Source organism: Muntiacus reevesi, chromosome 2, assembly GCF_963930625.1.
Source record: "Muntiacus reevesi chromosome 2, mMunRee1.1, whole genome shotgun sequence".
In the NCBI taxonomy this organism is placed as follows: domain Eukaryota; kingdom Metazoa; phylum Chordata; class Mammalia; order Artiodactyla; family Cervidae; genus Muntiacus; species Muntiacus reevesi.
This window is the reverse complement of record NC_089250.1, coordinates 148,534,922-148,552,005: the sequence shown is the minus strand read 5'-3', so window position 1 is coordinate 148,552,005 and position 17,084 is coordinate 148,534,922.

The window sequence follows — 17,084 nt, the reverse complement described above, 5'->3', positions numbered from 1 at the left end:
TTATGTATAATGCAAATTTCTGCAACAGAATCATATTCATGCCTTGTTTGATTGATAAATTGTTTTAAATTTAAAAAATCAAAAAAGAGAGCACATTTTCCACATGTGTGGAAATTGCCCTGAAAATTCTGTTTGCATATTAGACTTCTGTATGGTTAATATAACCATAATAGCTATTAGTACTACTTAACTGAAATGAAGATACTTTCACACATATTATCCTGGATACAATTATGCTATATTGAAATGAGTGTGACTTACTTTTTTCAGGTACATATAAACATCTGTTTATAAGTTATACAATTTAGCAGCAGGCTGTTAGCAAACTGACTGGTATTTCTCCCCTACAATCTATTTTTCTGATTCTTTATTAATGAACATCTTTTTGTTTTTCTATTTTAAATTTTGGGGCTTCTCTTTAAGTCTCTAAAATTTCTCAAAGGTTACTGATGGTTTCAACATGAAACTATTAATTTTTCTCTAGACCCTTGAATTAACTTTGCCTGGGTGTAGAGATACAAGTTCATTTGACTATTGCTGAAAATAAAATGCATTCCACCTTCTACATTGGACTTTGGGGCTTTTTATATTTTTGTTTTGTTTTTGGTAATGAGAAGCAATGCCTGTTCTGTTTTTTTCAATTGGGGACAGAAATACTTGGCAAAGACTAGAAAAACAGAAATTGCAGGTTTGTCTCTGTTACAGTAAATATACTATTTGCCCCAAACAGCTGTGCTGTCTCCTGTTTGTTTTCACTGAGTTGCAAACACAGTTAGTTTTCTACTGGTTTCAAAATTCTCAGTTGGTTTAGCCCTTTGTTTAGATTGGGCCTCTTTCATCTCACATAACCCCCTCCATCGCCCTTTTTTAGGGAGCTCACTGTCAGCACCCCAAGATGCGACGCTGGTTTCCTTAGTTGATATCCCCTTTCCTTGCCCTTTTAGAATATTTGCGAAGGGTTGTATGGTCAGATTTTCAACGTCTAATTTTCTATCCCTTTTGAGTTACATCCTTTCTGAGCCACCAGTTTAAAATCCTTCTTTACTATGAATCTTTTGAAATCTGGTCTCTCTCTCCCTGTAACCTATTATAAAGCCCTCCCTGGTTGTGGTCACTTTCTCCCAGGGTTCTCATAGCCTCGAGAGCACCAGCACGTTCTTCATCTTTCATAACTGTATGCAGAGGGGCAGTTACATTCACTGCTTTCTCTACCGCTGACACTGTCGGACGCCCACTTTGACTCGGATGAGATTTCCACCTGATAACTGGATAACTGATGTCTGCTAGTACCATGGCATTTGGAAATATTTGTTTTTTGGTTTTACATTTTTCCTCCCCTAATCAGAATGACCCTTAGTAATCATCATTAGTGATTTCACTGTCCATTTTTCTCTACTTTTAACCTTATCCAAACACCATACCAGGTGCAGGGCCTGAGACTCTTGACAGCCATATGTAAAGATTTTCCCTCAAACTGGAAAGCAAATGGAATTTTTAAAAAACTGACTGTTTCTGTTCTTAAGAAGAAAGATTTTTGTGTCTCTCCCAAGAGATAAGCTGCAATAAGGAAGAAGAAATGCAAAGACTGAAAATCCTCTGGTAAATGTCTCTTTAGCTGAGAAATTATTTTTTACTATTTTTTCTGTGTTTTTACGAAAGAATAAGAAAAAAACAGCTGTAACAGAGATTGATATGTATTCACTATTCCTGTGGCTCTTTTTACACTTGAGCTTAGAGAGAAGCGAAAACTCAGCAGTGGCCCCAGGACTGGAAAAGGTCAGTTTTCATTCCAATCCCTAAGAAAGGCAATCCCAAAGAATGCTCAAACTACCACACAATTACACTCATGTCATATGCTAGTAAAGTAATGCTCAAAATTCTCCAAGCCAGGCTTCAGCAATACATGAACTGTGAACTTCCAGATGTTCAAGCCGGTTTTAGAAAAGGCAGAGGAACCAGAGATCAAATAGCCAATATCTGCTGGATCATCGAAAAACCAAGAGAGTTCCAGAAAAACATCTATTTCTGCTTTATTGACTACGCCAAAGCCTTCGACTGTGTGGATCACAATAAACTGTGGAAAATTCTGAAAGAGATGGGAATACCAAACCATCTGACCTACCTCTTGAGAAACCTGTATGCAGGTCAGGAAGCAACAGTTAGAACTGGACATGGAACAACAGACTGGTTCCAAATAGGAAAAGGGGTATGTCAAGGCTGTATATTGTCACCCTGATTATTTAACTTATATGCAGAGTACATCATGAGAAACGCTGGACTGGAAGAAGCACAAGCTGGAATCAAGATTGCTGGGAGAAATATCAATAACCTCAGATATGCAGATGACATCACCCTTATAGCAGAAAGTGAAGAGGAACTAAAAAGCCTCTTGATGAAAGTGAAAGAGGAGAGTGAAAAAGTTGGCTTAAAGCTTAACATTCGGAAAACTAAGATCATGGCATCTGGTGCCATCACTTCATGGGAAATAGATGGGGAGACAGTGGAAACACTGTCAGACTTTATTTTTTGAGGCTCCAAACTCACTGCAGATGGTGATTGCAGCCATGAAATTAAAAGAGGCTTACTCCTTGGAAGGAAAGTGATGACCAACCTAGATAGCATATTAAAAAGCAGAGACATTACTTTGCCAACAAAGGTCCGTCTGGTCAAGGGTATGGTTTTCCAGTGGTCATGTATGAATGTGAGAGTTGGACTGTGAAGAAAGCTAAGCACTGAAAAATTGATGTTTTTGAACTGTGGTGTTGGAGAAGACTCTTGAGAGTCCCTTGGACTGCAAGGAGATCCAACCAGTCCATCCTAAAGGAGATCAGTCCTGGGTCTTCATTGGAAGGACTGATGCTGAAGCTGAAACTCCAGTACTTTAGCCACCTCATGCAAAGAGTTGACTCATTGGAAAAGACCCTGATGCTGGGAGGGATTAGGGGCAGGAGGAGAAGGGGACGACAGAGGATGAGATGGCTGGATGGCGTCACCGACTCGATGCGCATGAGTTTGAGTAAACTTTGTGAGCTGGCGATGGACAGGGAGGCCTGGCGTGCTACGATTCATGGGGTCGCAAAGAGTGGGACACGACTGAGAGACTGAACTTAACTGAACTGAACTGAAGGTTCTCTCTCTCTAATATCTCTTCTTTCAGTGTGGGTATTCATAAAGTTCCATCACCACCTACTCATGACTCAACATGCTCTCCTTGGGTATTTAATTCCATTTCTATACTTTATAAATTAACATTTAATAATTCATTTCAAAATGTGGTCCCAGTTTCTAACTTCATATTTTCTGATAATATGCTGTGTCTCTGTCCTGTGTACTGGTAACAGTATACTATGTAACCTCCCAGGGATATGCTACATTCTTGCATCCCTCTTTTTTCATGGATGAGTCTCTCTGCCTTTCATGATCAAACTCCTATTTTTGTCTCAAGCAAATCAGTAACCATTGCTTCTCTGATTGTCCCTCCCAGGCAGAACTGGGAGCTCTCTCCTCTATGATCTAATTGTAACTTCCACTTATATCCATTGTTATAGCACGGAACACAATCTCTTGTACTTCGTTACTGCAGTCACCACCAAGGCTGTGAATTAGTCCAAGGCAGGTTTCATGTCTTACTCATGTGTGTACCCCATTTTCAGCATAGCATCTGCCATAAAACAAGCACCTAGTGAAGATGGTTTGAAGCATTATGAAATGAAATAATAGTTTACTAAACTCTCTTTGAATAAATATTGAAATTTGGAAGAATTTCCTGTTCTGGGCTACAGTATAGAAACAACTCATCCAACTTTTAGTCCTCTATCAGAAATGTTAAGAACATTTGCTGTTAGTTGGAAATGTTGCGGATTGGTTGGTAGCTGTGGTAAATACAAAGGGGTTTTGCTTCCGCCTAATCCTGGAAGCTTCTGTGAGACTACTGAATTCCATAAAGTATTTGAGTTTTAAAACATTTATAGTACCTTCATAGGGACAGAAGTATGATGGGGACATGCCTATATTCTATTTTTATAGTTCTCTGATTTTATTTGGGAATCAAAGCCTGATATATTGGTGTGTTCCTCAGAAAAAGCTAGATACAAAAAACAAGCAACAAGCCAGCAAAAAAACACCCGCAACAGTACTTTATACAATAAAAATGCATTTATACTTTATCTTACAGTAAAGAGAACAAATCTAGATGCTCTATCTAGAGATTTGAAAAAAAAGAGAGAAATATAAGTCTGTAATTGAATAGAGGTGAATAAAGGTGGAAGAGTTTTATTTAATCTGCCCCTATTACCACCCACCTTGGTTTTAAGATGGGCAACACTTAAGTACAATTCCATGAAGACCTTCTTTATAAAGAAATGTATCACAGCAAGAATGGGTAGTTAAGGGAAATTCCAAAGTAAAAAAAGACAGTAATAGTACCCATACTTTACATAGTAGGAGAACTTTGTGTAGGTCAAGACACCACAATATGATATGTAAAGAACCATATCAATCAAGTGTAGGCAATACTGATATCAACCATGTCCAGAAGAGGACTTGTTCAAATAACCCCTATTCCATGAAGTTTTTCTTGGTTCTTCCTAAGTTCAGTTCAGTCACTCAGTTATGTCTGACTCTTTGTGACCCCATGGACTTCAGCACACCAGGCCTCCCTGTCCATCACCAACTCCCGGAGTTTACTCAAACTCATGTCCATCAAGTTGGTGATGCCATCCAACCATCTCATCCTCTGTCATACCCTTCTCCGCCTGCCTTCAATCTTCCCCAGCACCAGGGTCTTTTCCAATGAGTCAGCTCTTCGCATCAGGTGGCCAAAGTATTGGAGTTTCAGCTTCAACATCAGCCCTTCCAATGAATATTAATGACTGATTTCCTTTAGGATGGACTGGTTGGATTTCCTTGCAGTCCAAGGGATTCTCAAGAGTCTTCTCCAACACCACAATTCAAAAGCATCAATTCTTCGGTCCTCAGTTTTCTGAATAGTCCAACTCTCACATCCATACATGACTACTGGACAAACCATAGCTTTGACTAGATGGACCTTTGTTGGCAAAGTAATGTCTCTGCTTTCCTACTCAGAAGCAAATGCTACCTCTTCTGAGCTCAGTTGTATCTGGATTCTGCTGCTCTAGTGATATTTACCACCAGCACTATGTCTCATGTTGTTGAATCTTCTAAGCCACTCTGAGAAGTCTTTGAGTTCAGGAATAGTATCTAATTTTACATTTTGATATGATCAGTAGCAGCTAGGATTGTGTCTGATGCATTTTGGTGTTCAACAAGCAATTTATTGAACTTACATTAATAACCGGTTCTTTCTTGTAGGTCAGAATGAAGTCTATAAAGAAAATTATACTCATCTCTCTCTCTACACTCAAATTTCTTAGCATGAAAATTTAAGAATACTTATCATACACACCTCTTTGTGTGCAGTGAAACTTCCATTGGGTTTCTGCTGGAATTTAATAAACATTTATTGAATAGCTACTGAAAATGAAGAATTTAAAAACTAGTATTCAGAGTCAGCTTTTTGCAATTTCAGAGCCTTGCCTCTGACAAGATTGAAATTCCTTTGTCATATAACGTTAACTACTTGGCAATGATGAAGAGAATATCCTTGGTTAGTTGTGTCTGTATGTGGATCCTAGTGTAATTTAGAGAAACAAATGAGTACTTGGAAGATCCAGATTCAACGGTCTAGGTTAAGATTCTCTACAGATGGAACTACCAGGCTTTTTATCTGTGTACTCTGGTTGATTCAAACAAATGTTGAGTAGAAACAGAAAGCTGGTTTGTTATCACAGAACACGGGTGATAATGACTTTGGGATCAATACCTGCTGAATCTTTCTCCTTCTTCTCCCTAAACATACAGATGCTGCTCGATCAAAGCAGAACTGTTACAAAAGAATTGATTTCTCATTTCCAAACACACATGACTTAACTTGCAACCAATTGTGTAAGCTACCTTAAGCCCTTTTCCCGGAGGAAGAGGGCTGTAAATAAGTAAATAAGGGGACTGTGTTTTCCTGCCTTTATGAGAATGGATTTCTGGGCTCCCTTCTTCTGCAGAAATTGATGCAGTGTGTTCTGTTGCTAGCCTCATGCTGTAAATAACATTTTGACTTTGGGCATCCTGGTGAAATATACTTAAAAGTAAATTAGATGGGGCTCTAGGCAAAGATAAATTTGGAAGTGGGTACCTGCTATGGCTTTGCACTCTGTTGCCATAGGGCTATGCAACCCAAACTGTATTCCTCTTTAGGCCATAAAAAAATAGAAATGTGTGTTTGAAAATTACTTTGTGGATTTTTTTCCATTGCTACCTCATGCATGGCTTTCCTGGGGATGTCAACAGAATCAGTTAGCAAAATAAAGACAGATGGCAAGGAAATAATTCTGAAGGGTTTTTTTTTGTTTTTTTGTTTTTTTTTCTGTTTTGGGTTTTTTGCAATGCAACTATTATAGATACTCAATTGTACTCATCTTAAGCAGAGATTTTGCCATTAGTTTTCTGCTCTCCTGAGAACCAATTGGCATCCTTTGCCTTAAGAAAGGCAAGATGTTTTTATTAGTGGGTGACTAAGCATTTTGATACTCTGCCATGCTTTTCAGAATTTAAGGGAAATGAAAATAAACCAGGCACTCAAAGTGCAGGGAAGAAACCAAGGTACCAGAATATCTGGTGTGGAAACTGATTGCGAAAACATTCTCAATTTTTCATCCTTCCCTATACTCATTTCCTCTGCAATATGAACTTCACGGTTCCTTTCATCAGAGGTTGGAGACTATTTCCTCAATCCTTGAATGTGGATTTTGTGACTTACTTTAACAGAATGAGGCCAACAATAATATAGGAAGCCAGTTATGAACCGAGATCTCAATAGGTCTTATGGTCTAAAATCTGTACTCTACCAGAACTCGGCCATGGTAACACAAACATGTCAGTGTTCTTCTGTAGGCATGAGAGAGGAGGCATGGAGGAGACACTAGCTGCTGCAGTTAAGGCTATTTCAAAGCATCCTGTAACAACCCAACCTGAAAAGACATGAGAATGGCCTTCTAAGACCAGCAGAGCTGCCTTGTCAACACACAGCTGACAGCAGCTGCCTGAATGAGTCCAGCCCAGACCAAAAGAATCAGCTCACTGAGCCATGATTGAAGCATTAAACTGTAGAATCATGAGCCAATTAAATGGGAGCTTTTTAAAGCAATTTTGATTGGGGGTACTTTGTTATGCAGAAATAACTAAACAAAATATGTCCAATAATAAAAATAGAATTAGCTTTTGAGTTAAATCAGCTGGTGCTCACATTCTGACTGTAGCATGCCAATGTCTAGGCTAGGGAAAAGTTTTACTTAATTTCCTCATTTGAAAATTAGTAATAACAACATAATATCCACATTTGTATTGTTTCTAAGAGATATAAATGACACAGGTGAAGCATTTGATCCTCAGCAGATTGTAGCTATTATAAAAAAATAATTAGGGATGAAAAAGGAGAATTATAATGAGAGAGTTAAGAGATGAGATTAGAGAAAAGGGTAGGAAAGAGAGGGGGAGAAAGACTGAAAAGTTGGGGATAATCTGAGGCAGAGAAAATTGAAGCAGGAAGGTCATCTTCTCCTTCCTTGAATGATTGCTCCCCTTCATGTGATTGCTCTCTGTGTGCATATAAAACATCATTGGATTAATAACAGCTAAAACACAGCTATCATTTATTGAACCCACAGTATGGTTTAGAACCTCTCCAAAGGTTCTCAGCAACAATATTTCATTGAATCCTCACATTCTTCCTATTAGGTAGTTATCATTGTTATCCTCATATTAAAAAAGAGAAACTGAGGCTTAGAGGATGTGAGACCCTGTCCAAGACCACACTAATGAGAGACAGGCCATGAGATGAGTCATGTGATACTGGGCTCTTAATTGCCACAGAGTACACATTTCCCTTAGAAAGCCTGCACTTAGTGGGTAATCTGAGTTTTACAAACCTATCATCATGGACCAAGAAGAGACTCCTTTTTAATCAAGAAAGCTTTGCAAATCAGATATATCTTAAGTGCACATTAAGCTCCATAAATCAGACACTTTCTTGAGAATGCATTAAGCAAGATGTTAGGTTCATCTTTTAAACATCAGGGTACCTGGGGGCTTAGTTGGTTCTCAGTGACAGTTTCTTTGTCCTCATCCTTCTTTTTGAGGGAAAAAAAAGAAGTCTTGCATTAGAGCTAGAATTTGCAAGTTGGCACAGTATATATTCTGTAGACATTAATGCAAGAACTAGAATTTTATACGAACCAGGTCAGAAGCATAACATTGAATCAGACCATTGAAACCAGTTACTTGATATTTTAACTAACACATTTGCTATTTGATATCTTTCCCCAATTGGAAGAAATGTAATCTACAACAAACTCAGAAATCCGGAGAGATTTTGCTCTCACATGTTGAAAGTGAAAGTGAGAGGCTGAACGTGTTTTATTTCTAAGCTTTGACTGATTCCCACCATCCTGTCATTTTCTTTACTCCGTTCAGCATGTGACTCTCTCATCATGAAAAAGAGCTTTAATGAAGAACTTTCTTTGTAGAAATTTGTGTTGCAAAAGATTACACACTTTTACAACACAAAACTGTTGAGGTTTTTCTCAGGATGTACTTGCGTGCATGCTCAGTTGCTCAGTCATGGTGACTCTTTGTGACCCCATGGACTGTAGCCTGCCAGGCTTCTGTTTCCATAGGATTATCCAGGCAAGAATACTGAAGTGGGTTGTCATTGCCTCCTCCAGGGGGTCTTTCCAACACAGGGATTGAACCCATATCTCCTGTGTCTCCTGCATTGACAGGCAAATTCTTTGAGCTACCTGGGAAGCGGTTGAAAGTAATTTGAAATAGGCACAGACAGACAGACAGACAAACACACACACACACAGCATTGAGTTTGATTTTTAATCTCAGGGTCTTATTTGGGTGATCTCACATTTGGAAATTTTAGTCTGCCTTCAAAGAAAATGCAAGTCAGAATTGTGACGAAGCACCATGATTTCCAGAAGCTAAGATGAATCTTGTGCTAGACAAATTTTCAAGAGACCCATCACAGACAAAGTCAAATGGGCTAACAAAACTTTTTATGCATATATCAGACTGATGTTTTCTCAGAGAGAAAGAGATTCTAAGCACAGTAGGGTCTGAATGGATGGCAAGACTATTACACAGGTGATTATAGCAGAACCAAAGAAAGAGAAAAGCATCCTTCATATATTTCAGAACCCAAAATTCAATAGAAACTTAAGGCCATTTCAGTTGCTTTTCTTATATTTTATCTTGGGATTGTCTTCCCACGACTTAACCAAAAACTCTTCAATATTCAAAGCATGCTTAAATACAATACACAATTTTGCCTTCTAGAAAGAGTTATACGGCAGCTTCCTTCATATGCATTATTCATTTTTAAGCTGAACTTTACAACTAAGAAGATCTTAAAATACAGACCCTCCTGAAAACCACAGCCAGACTTTTATTCATTTAATTGACTTAAACACAATACCATAGTTCTATAAAACTAGAAATCCGTTGGAGTGCAGTGACAGGTCCCAAACTTATGAGGCTACATGTCCCATTTAGAAAGGGGGCATTTCTCATGTTCCAACTATTACCTAAGTTCTTTCACATTCATTTAATTCTAATAACTACCCACTGTGGTAGGTATTACAGTCTCCATTTTAGGCATGAGAAAATGAAAGAAAATAACTTGCTTATGGATCTGTGGCACTAAATTGGAATTCTAGCATAGGAATTCCAGCCCTTATCCACATAGGTCCCACTTTCCTATTCCTTCCTGGGTGTCATGTTGCCTTTCTGAGCATATATGTTATTAAATATCCTCTTTTCCCTTGAGAACTGAAGTGATTGGAATGAAATAATCTGATACTGGCTTGTTTCTCAGTTTTACTTTAAAAGAAATTTTGTGTTTGGTCCCCCCATCTTGTATTTTTCTATCATTTTGTCCTTGCTACTTCTTGACCCTGATTTTTAGACTGTCTGGAATCTGTTCTCCTAAAAAAAAATTACATTTTCTATATGCAAACAAACTTCCCTCTGCTCCCTGAAGCCCTAGAGTTTTGCTGTCACTTTTCAAGAGAGATAATAATCCGGTGGCTACATAAATAGCATTGTACCCAAAAACAGGCCCAGAAAACCAGTGAACCACGAGTAAAACAAGAACAGCAATGAAACTCCAAAATGCAGTTATTAATTCACACCATCAGGATTACTGCTTTTTGAAAGGATACTTTTAATGAGGAAAGATAAACAAAGCTTTTAAAAATATAGGCCATTTTAATTCTGGATCATTGATTTTCAATGATTTCCAAATTTTCTTATAAATTTTTTTTGCTAAGGGTAAGAAGATTGTTATATTACTGATAGGAGCAGAAAGGTCTTGAGCTTTCTTTGAGACAAGGGATATTTATACATTGTGTATTTTTTATTATGCAAGTGTTATCACAAACTTTCCAAAGGAAACCTGTGTATATGGATGAGTGCATATCATTTTAACTACTATAAGCTCCACAATGTGAGAAGAGGAAAACTCTGTATTCTAATTGCCATTGAAAATATGATTTGTTCCAGCTCCTAAGATAACTGAACATGCCATGTCATGCAGGACCACATAGGGTAGCACCAAGGTTGATCAGGAGGCAGAAGGGATTAGAGAAAAGTATAGGGGAAAAATGATTATGGTTTTTAAGGCAAGAAATGGGTAAAGCAAGGTATACAGGATAATTAGTTAGTCCGAATAATTTCATCGGCTGCAATTTCAGTAGGGGCTGTTTCAAGTTGTCCCGTACCTAGTCCTGGGCTGATCAGGTCAGGTCAGAGGTATATTGGCTTCACATGTAAATATTCAATAAAGAAGGTGATTGAGAGATATGAACGTTGGGTCATTAGCTTGCACATGAAAGGTATGTTCAAAAGGGACTAATTTCCTATCTCTAAGAATTAGCTAGCCCTGGCAAAGCCTCTCTTTTCCCAGTCAGCCAAGTTCCTAAGATATCAAAGCATCATAAAAGACAGAAAATGAAAAATAAGATTTATACAGTCACATAATATGTATCCATTACATGAATGAAAAAATAAATAAATGGCTGATTTCTTCAGCTCAGCATTACAATCTTTGTTCACATCTTCTCTGACCTTTCTAAAAATGAACAAATGATTTCAAAGAGAGCTAACTACAAATTTTTCTCCGACTTTTCCTCTTAAAATGTTACCTGCACTATTCAGGTTAAAGAGTGTATCATTTTGCATTTTGCCCAAAAGCAAAAATGAAGTAGATGGACATGTATGGATCATGTAGAGTTCCTCTACTCTCTATTATACATAGGTCCTATGTTGAAATTGGATGATCCGTTTTTCTTTAAAATCTCAGATTACCATTTATTGAAGAACTTAAACCTTCACAAAAATAAATGTTGGTGTCATTAAGACAAAAACCTCATGAACCAACTTTGTAAGCTTTCAGGGGACTAATTTGAAGTGAATATCAATATTTTAAGAAGTAAATGAAAGAGGAAAGTACTTGTTTTAACTTCTGGAGACCTTTAATGACTGTATGATACACATGAAAACAACCAAATACTAGCACTGTTATGGGGGGCTTTGTTCACATAAATAAATTCACGAGGACAGTTTAATAACATTTGCAATTAAAATTATCCTCTGGCACTGGAAGGACGGCTTTCAATTACATGTAGATCATTGGATTCATTTAATTCATATGACTTGTAAATTTGAGAGTCTGTGCTTCTAAAAATAAAGCCTTGAAATCTTTCCTGAATATACACAACTCCATTAACAACTTCCTTAATTAAAATTATCAACAGTAAATACTTTTGATTACAACTGCTATATATCATAACTTATTTAATGTTTCATCTATTTTATACAGCTGGCAGTATAGCTCAGTGGTAGACCACATGCTTAGTATGTTGAGGCCCTGGGTTCCATCCCCAGCATCTCCATCTTGGACTTCCCTGGTGGTCCACTGGCTGTCTCTGCTCTCCCAATGCAGGGGGCCTGAGGTTTGACCCCTGATCAGGGAACTAGGTCCCACATGCTGCAACTAAGACCTAGGGCAGCCAAATAAAATTTTAGGGCTTCCCTGATAGCTCAGTTGGTAAAGAATCAGCCTGCAATGCAGGAGACATGGGTTTGATTCCTGGGTTGGGAAGATCTGCTGGAGAAGGGATAGACCACCCACTCCAATATTCCTGGGCTTCCTTTGTGGTAAAGAATCTGGTAAAGAATTTGACTGCAATGTGAGAGACCTGGGATCAATTCCTGGGTTGGGTAGATTCCCTGGAGAAGGGAAAGGCTACCCACTCCAGTATTCTGGCCTGGAGAATTCCAGAGACTATATAGTCCATGGGGTCGCAAAGAGGAAGGACGGCTTTCAATTACATGTAGATCATTGGATTCATTTAATTCATATGACTTGTAAATTTGAGAGTCTGTGCTTCTAAAAATAAAGCCATGAAATCTTTCCTGAGTATACACAACTCCATTAACAACTTCCTTAATTAAAATTATCAACAGTAAATACATTTGATTACAGTTGCTATATATCATACCTTATTTGATGCTTCATCTATTTTATATACCATCACACAGGAATTTCCAATTATTGACTTCATCTTCATATATTCAGACTTAATAATCACACTTATAAGAATTTAGCTGCCTGTAAAGGGAAAAACATACACTGTATTTTGCTCATAAGCAATTATGTAAAACAGAATCCAGAACTTCTGTGTTGAATTTTCTGCACCAAGTCAGGTGGTCATTAAATCTCTTTTGCCCATTGTTTGGAGCCAAGACCATATAAGGAGAAAAGATGAAACAGAGAAAAACAGCAAATAGGTGGTCCTAGTATGGTGGGAGGATTTTATCTATTATTAAGAACCAGAGATACTAAATTCAATTATATAAATGAATGTTAATCGAGAAAAAAAAAAGCAGACAGCTGGTCAACCTATTTCAGTAGACTAGCTAAGATGGGAAAGATCAAGAAATGCCAGATGCCCATCAGACAGGTTTAGAATTTGATAAGAATGCAGATGGGGGGACACTAATGAACAAAAGTGAAATTTTGAAAAATCTTAGCTAAATGAGTATGGTTGGAGTTTGCTGTCAGAACAGGAGACATCTACAGTGGAGAACTTGATTCTGATGGAGAAGAAGGTTAATCCCACAAAGAGATATCCTTATTGCCATTCTGTAGCATTGCCAAATAAGCAGTGGCACATATCTAAGGTAAATGGGTAGGTATGGTTTTAGAGCAAGTCTTTGTTCAGCTTCAGTGAGATTCCTATGTATCTATTAGTCCTTTGGCGTATGTGGTTTTGACTCCCTGGCAAACTGGCAAATGATACCTGAACTTTAAAATGACTCAATTAGTTAAAATGGTATCTTAATTAGAGAAACAAACAAAAGCTTATGAAGTATGCTTTACTCCCTTTCAATTAAATGATTTAATGTCATTAACAAGAGTCCTTCATGAGATTAATCAGGGGAGGTCGAGGGATTTGGTTATAGCTGGGCATGTATATGTCACATCACCAGACTCTGTTTACAGGAGGTCCAAGCAAATTTCTGGAAGGAACTCCTCCTAGGGCAAGTGACCTGTAGCTACTACAATGTGTTTATCATCGCAAGTGATGCTGAGTTTAGCATACTACTTTTCATGAAAATAGTCTGTTGTCTAGCCACTGGGGACATTTTCCTAGGGTAAAAAGAAATGAAAGCAGAAAAAAGAAAATGCTAAAAGAATCTCTCTCTAAATGTCCATGGATCATTGATCTCAGAACAGTGCTAACAGTACTGGCACTGTAGCCTCAGCAGCATTTTTAGTGGATTTATATTGGCACCAAAGCCTTTGGCATGCTGGCATTAGAAAGAGTGACTAAGGGTTAGAAAAAATCTCATGTCTTTCTCATTAAGTGTAGTGTTGCAGCCAACAAAAGAATTTTCAAAGAGGAACAGGCTTTTTACTTATGTATATACAGTACATAATTCATAGGGTATCACACATACACACACCACTGAGTGGTCAAATAATAATTGTGTATGTATGCAGGGCTGCTATATTAGAGTGTAGATGGAGTGGCACTTTCTCTGTTGTAACAGAAAGCAAGATGCAGGTAGATTATTCAATGGCTAGAGGATTAGAATATATAATTGTGAAAATACTTAGATTTAATCAAACCTCAAATGATAAAATGTAACAAGGAGACTCTAGAGCTCCTTGAATTATGAAAACCTATTTGGAACTGGAGACACTATTTTTCTTTCAGGAAAAGAGACCTCAAAATAAATTGACTTTCTTTGGGAAGATTTTTATTGTTCTTGTGATCTTGTTAAACATGGCCCTTCTGTTTTTCCTACCTATAGAGCTGAATGTCATAGGGTATTCACTTCCCAATAGAAGCATCATTGTATATTCCCAATTATTTTGTCAGGTAGGGTTTAATTCTGTAACTTCTTGTGTTATCGTTCTCTGGCCTCAGTATCAGGGTAACACTGGTCTTATAATTTGGGAAGTGTTTCCTCCGCTACTATTTTTGAGAAGAGTTTGTGAAGAATTGAGATTAATTCTTCCTTGAATATTTGATAAAATCTAACAATCAAGACATCTAGGTCTAGACAATATTTGTGGTTTTTTTTTAATTCAACTTATTTATTATAGGATCCATTTAGCCAAGCTCTTCACAAGTCAGTTTTAGCCATGTCCTTGTAGAATGTGTTCATTTTATCTGAGTTATATAGTTTGTTGCCTTTCAATTGTCCATTGTACTTACTTTATAGCCCTTTTATTTCTATGAGATTGGTATTAGTATGAAATGCTAATGTTCTTTCTTTTATTTCTGATTCTAGTTGAGTCTTCTTTTTTTTTGGTGTATCTAACTAAAATTTTCTCAATTTAGTTGATCTTTTCAAAGAATCAGTTTTTGGTTTCATTTATTTTCTCTATTTCATCTACACTTTTTTTCTTCCTATTTTCTATTAATTTCCACTCTGATATTTAGTTCTTTTCTTTTGTCATCTTTAGTTTTGGTTTTACTTTTTTCTCCAGTGTCTTAATGGAGAGGTTAGGTTACTTATTTGAGATCTTTCTTCTTTCCTAATGCAGGTATTTCCAACTATAAATTTCCCTCTAGGAACTGCTCAATTCTTAGCTCTTAGCTATATCTCACAAGTTTTGTTATGCTGAATCTTCCTTTTCATTTATCTCAAAGTATTTTATAATGTCTGTTTTGATTTCTTCTATAATCCATAGGTTAATTAGAAGTGTTTATTTTCCTCTTATTTGTGAGTTTCCCAGTTTTTTTTCCTGGAAATGATTTCTAATTTTATCCTACTGTGTTCTGAGAATGTACTATATATGATTCTTAATCTTTTAAATGTATTGAAGAAATAAATGTCTAAAGGAATGTGGGCCTTTAGGTGAAGAAAACAGAGCAAAGGCAAGACAGGAACACACATGATACTCACAGAATATGAGCAAATTATGTTAGCTGTAAGGTTTTTTTTTTTTTTTTTTTGTTAAGTCCACCTAAATATAGGGCGAGCCTGTGAGGGTCCTAGGTGTTAAAGTGGTAATGCAACTTTCTCTAAGAACCAGGGGAGATATAGCCCAGGGATATAACAGAAAAGGAAGTTTTTTCAACTATCAAAACACACCTACTGTAGCAAAATCTTATGAGCATTATAACTATGGGCATTATTTCAAAAATTTTAATCCCTCCATAATTAGTAGACTGTAGTAAGAGGTCAGAAGTTAAGCAAATCTTTCTCTTTACTTGTACATGTATAGGCAAGAGAGCTATCCTATATGCTTACATAGAAATAATATAGCTAGCATTTATGGCGGTGGTCATAGAAGCAATTGCACATCTGGCCTGGGATTTTTTGATTTCTATTTCTTTACAAGCATTAGCGCCACAGGCCAGGAACTATATATTGTTTTGTTTTTTAATTTTTTATGCTATTTATCAAAATATCCCTAGTATCTAACTCAACAGTAGGACATGGTACAAGCGCAATACACATTCCTTGAATAAGGAGATGAATGGAACATGGGTTAATTAATGGATGGATGAGTATACATTTTTTAAAAATCACCAGTCATCTTGGTTTGGTGGACGCTAAATGTGAGATGTTTAGGGTCATTTTCTATTGTCAAAATTGGGAAGGAAAAAAAAAAAAACACTTGAATTCCTAGTCCATGAATTGTAAAAATGTCTGCAAAATATCTGTCTTTCTTTGCAGATGGTATAATTATCCAGAGTTTAGTGCAACTCAGTTAACAAGAAACAAGAGGGCTTCCTGGAGACAGGTTAATGTGTCAGTTATGAAATGAACTAACCATGTCCACTAGGGCCCCATGGAAAACATTCTAAGAACTCTTGCCTTTCAATAACCATTAAAAACCATTTTCATCCTTAATAAAATATGATAATCTTCCCAGTGCAAAACTGCTGAGCACCATTTTTCCAACTCGTCAATGTGCAAAGCTAGTCTATACACAAGTCAGTTCAGAGGGTGTGCAGAAGGGAGGAAAAGTGAAGACCAAAATGAAAATATCCATTAAAAGTGCAAAGTGCAGTAATGATTAGGAGCCTATACAACTTAACTCTCAACTCTTACAAATGGCAGAAACCAAATTTCTGAGTAATCCTCCCTAGCGTAGGTCAAGGCAGAATGGATTAGTTGAAGGTGAATGGACAGTAGTGCAGTCTGATCGATTGCCCTCAGTATGCTTCAGACATCCCAGAGTGTCAAAGCAGCTTGGTCTGATTGGCTGTACCATAGGCTGTTTTGTCAGAAATTCAAATGAGTGGAGAAACCAAACAAACTTATACTTCTCAAGGGCAAGCTTTGTTTGGAAACAGGAAGTAGGTACCTTGCAGATGTCAAACAATGCATATGCATATATCCTAGTATTATTATTGGTAATTTACTTGCAGAAATTTGTCTCCTTTAGCAACAATCCCCTATATTCTTCAGCTACAATTCAA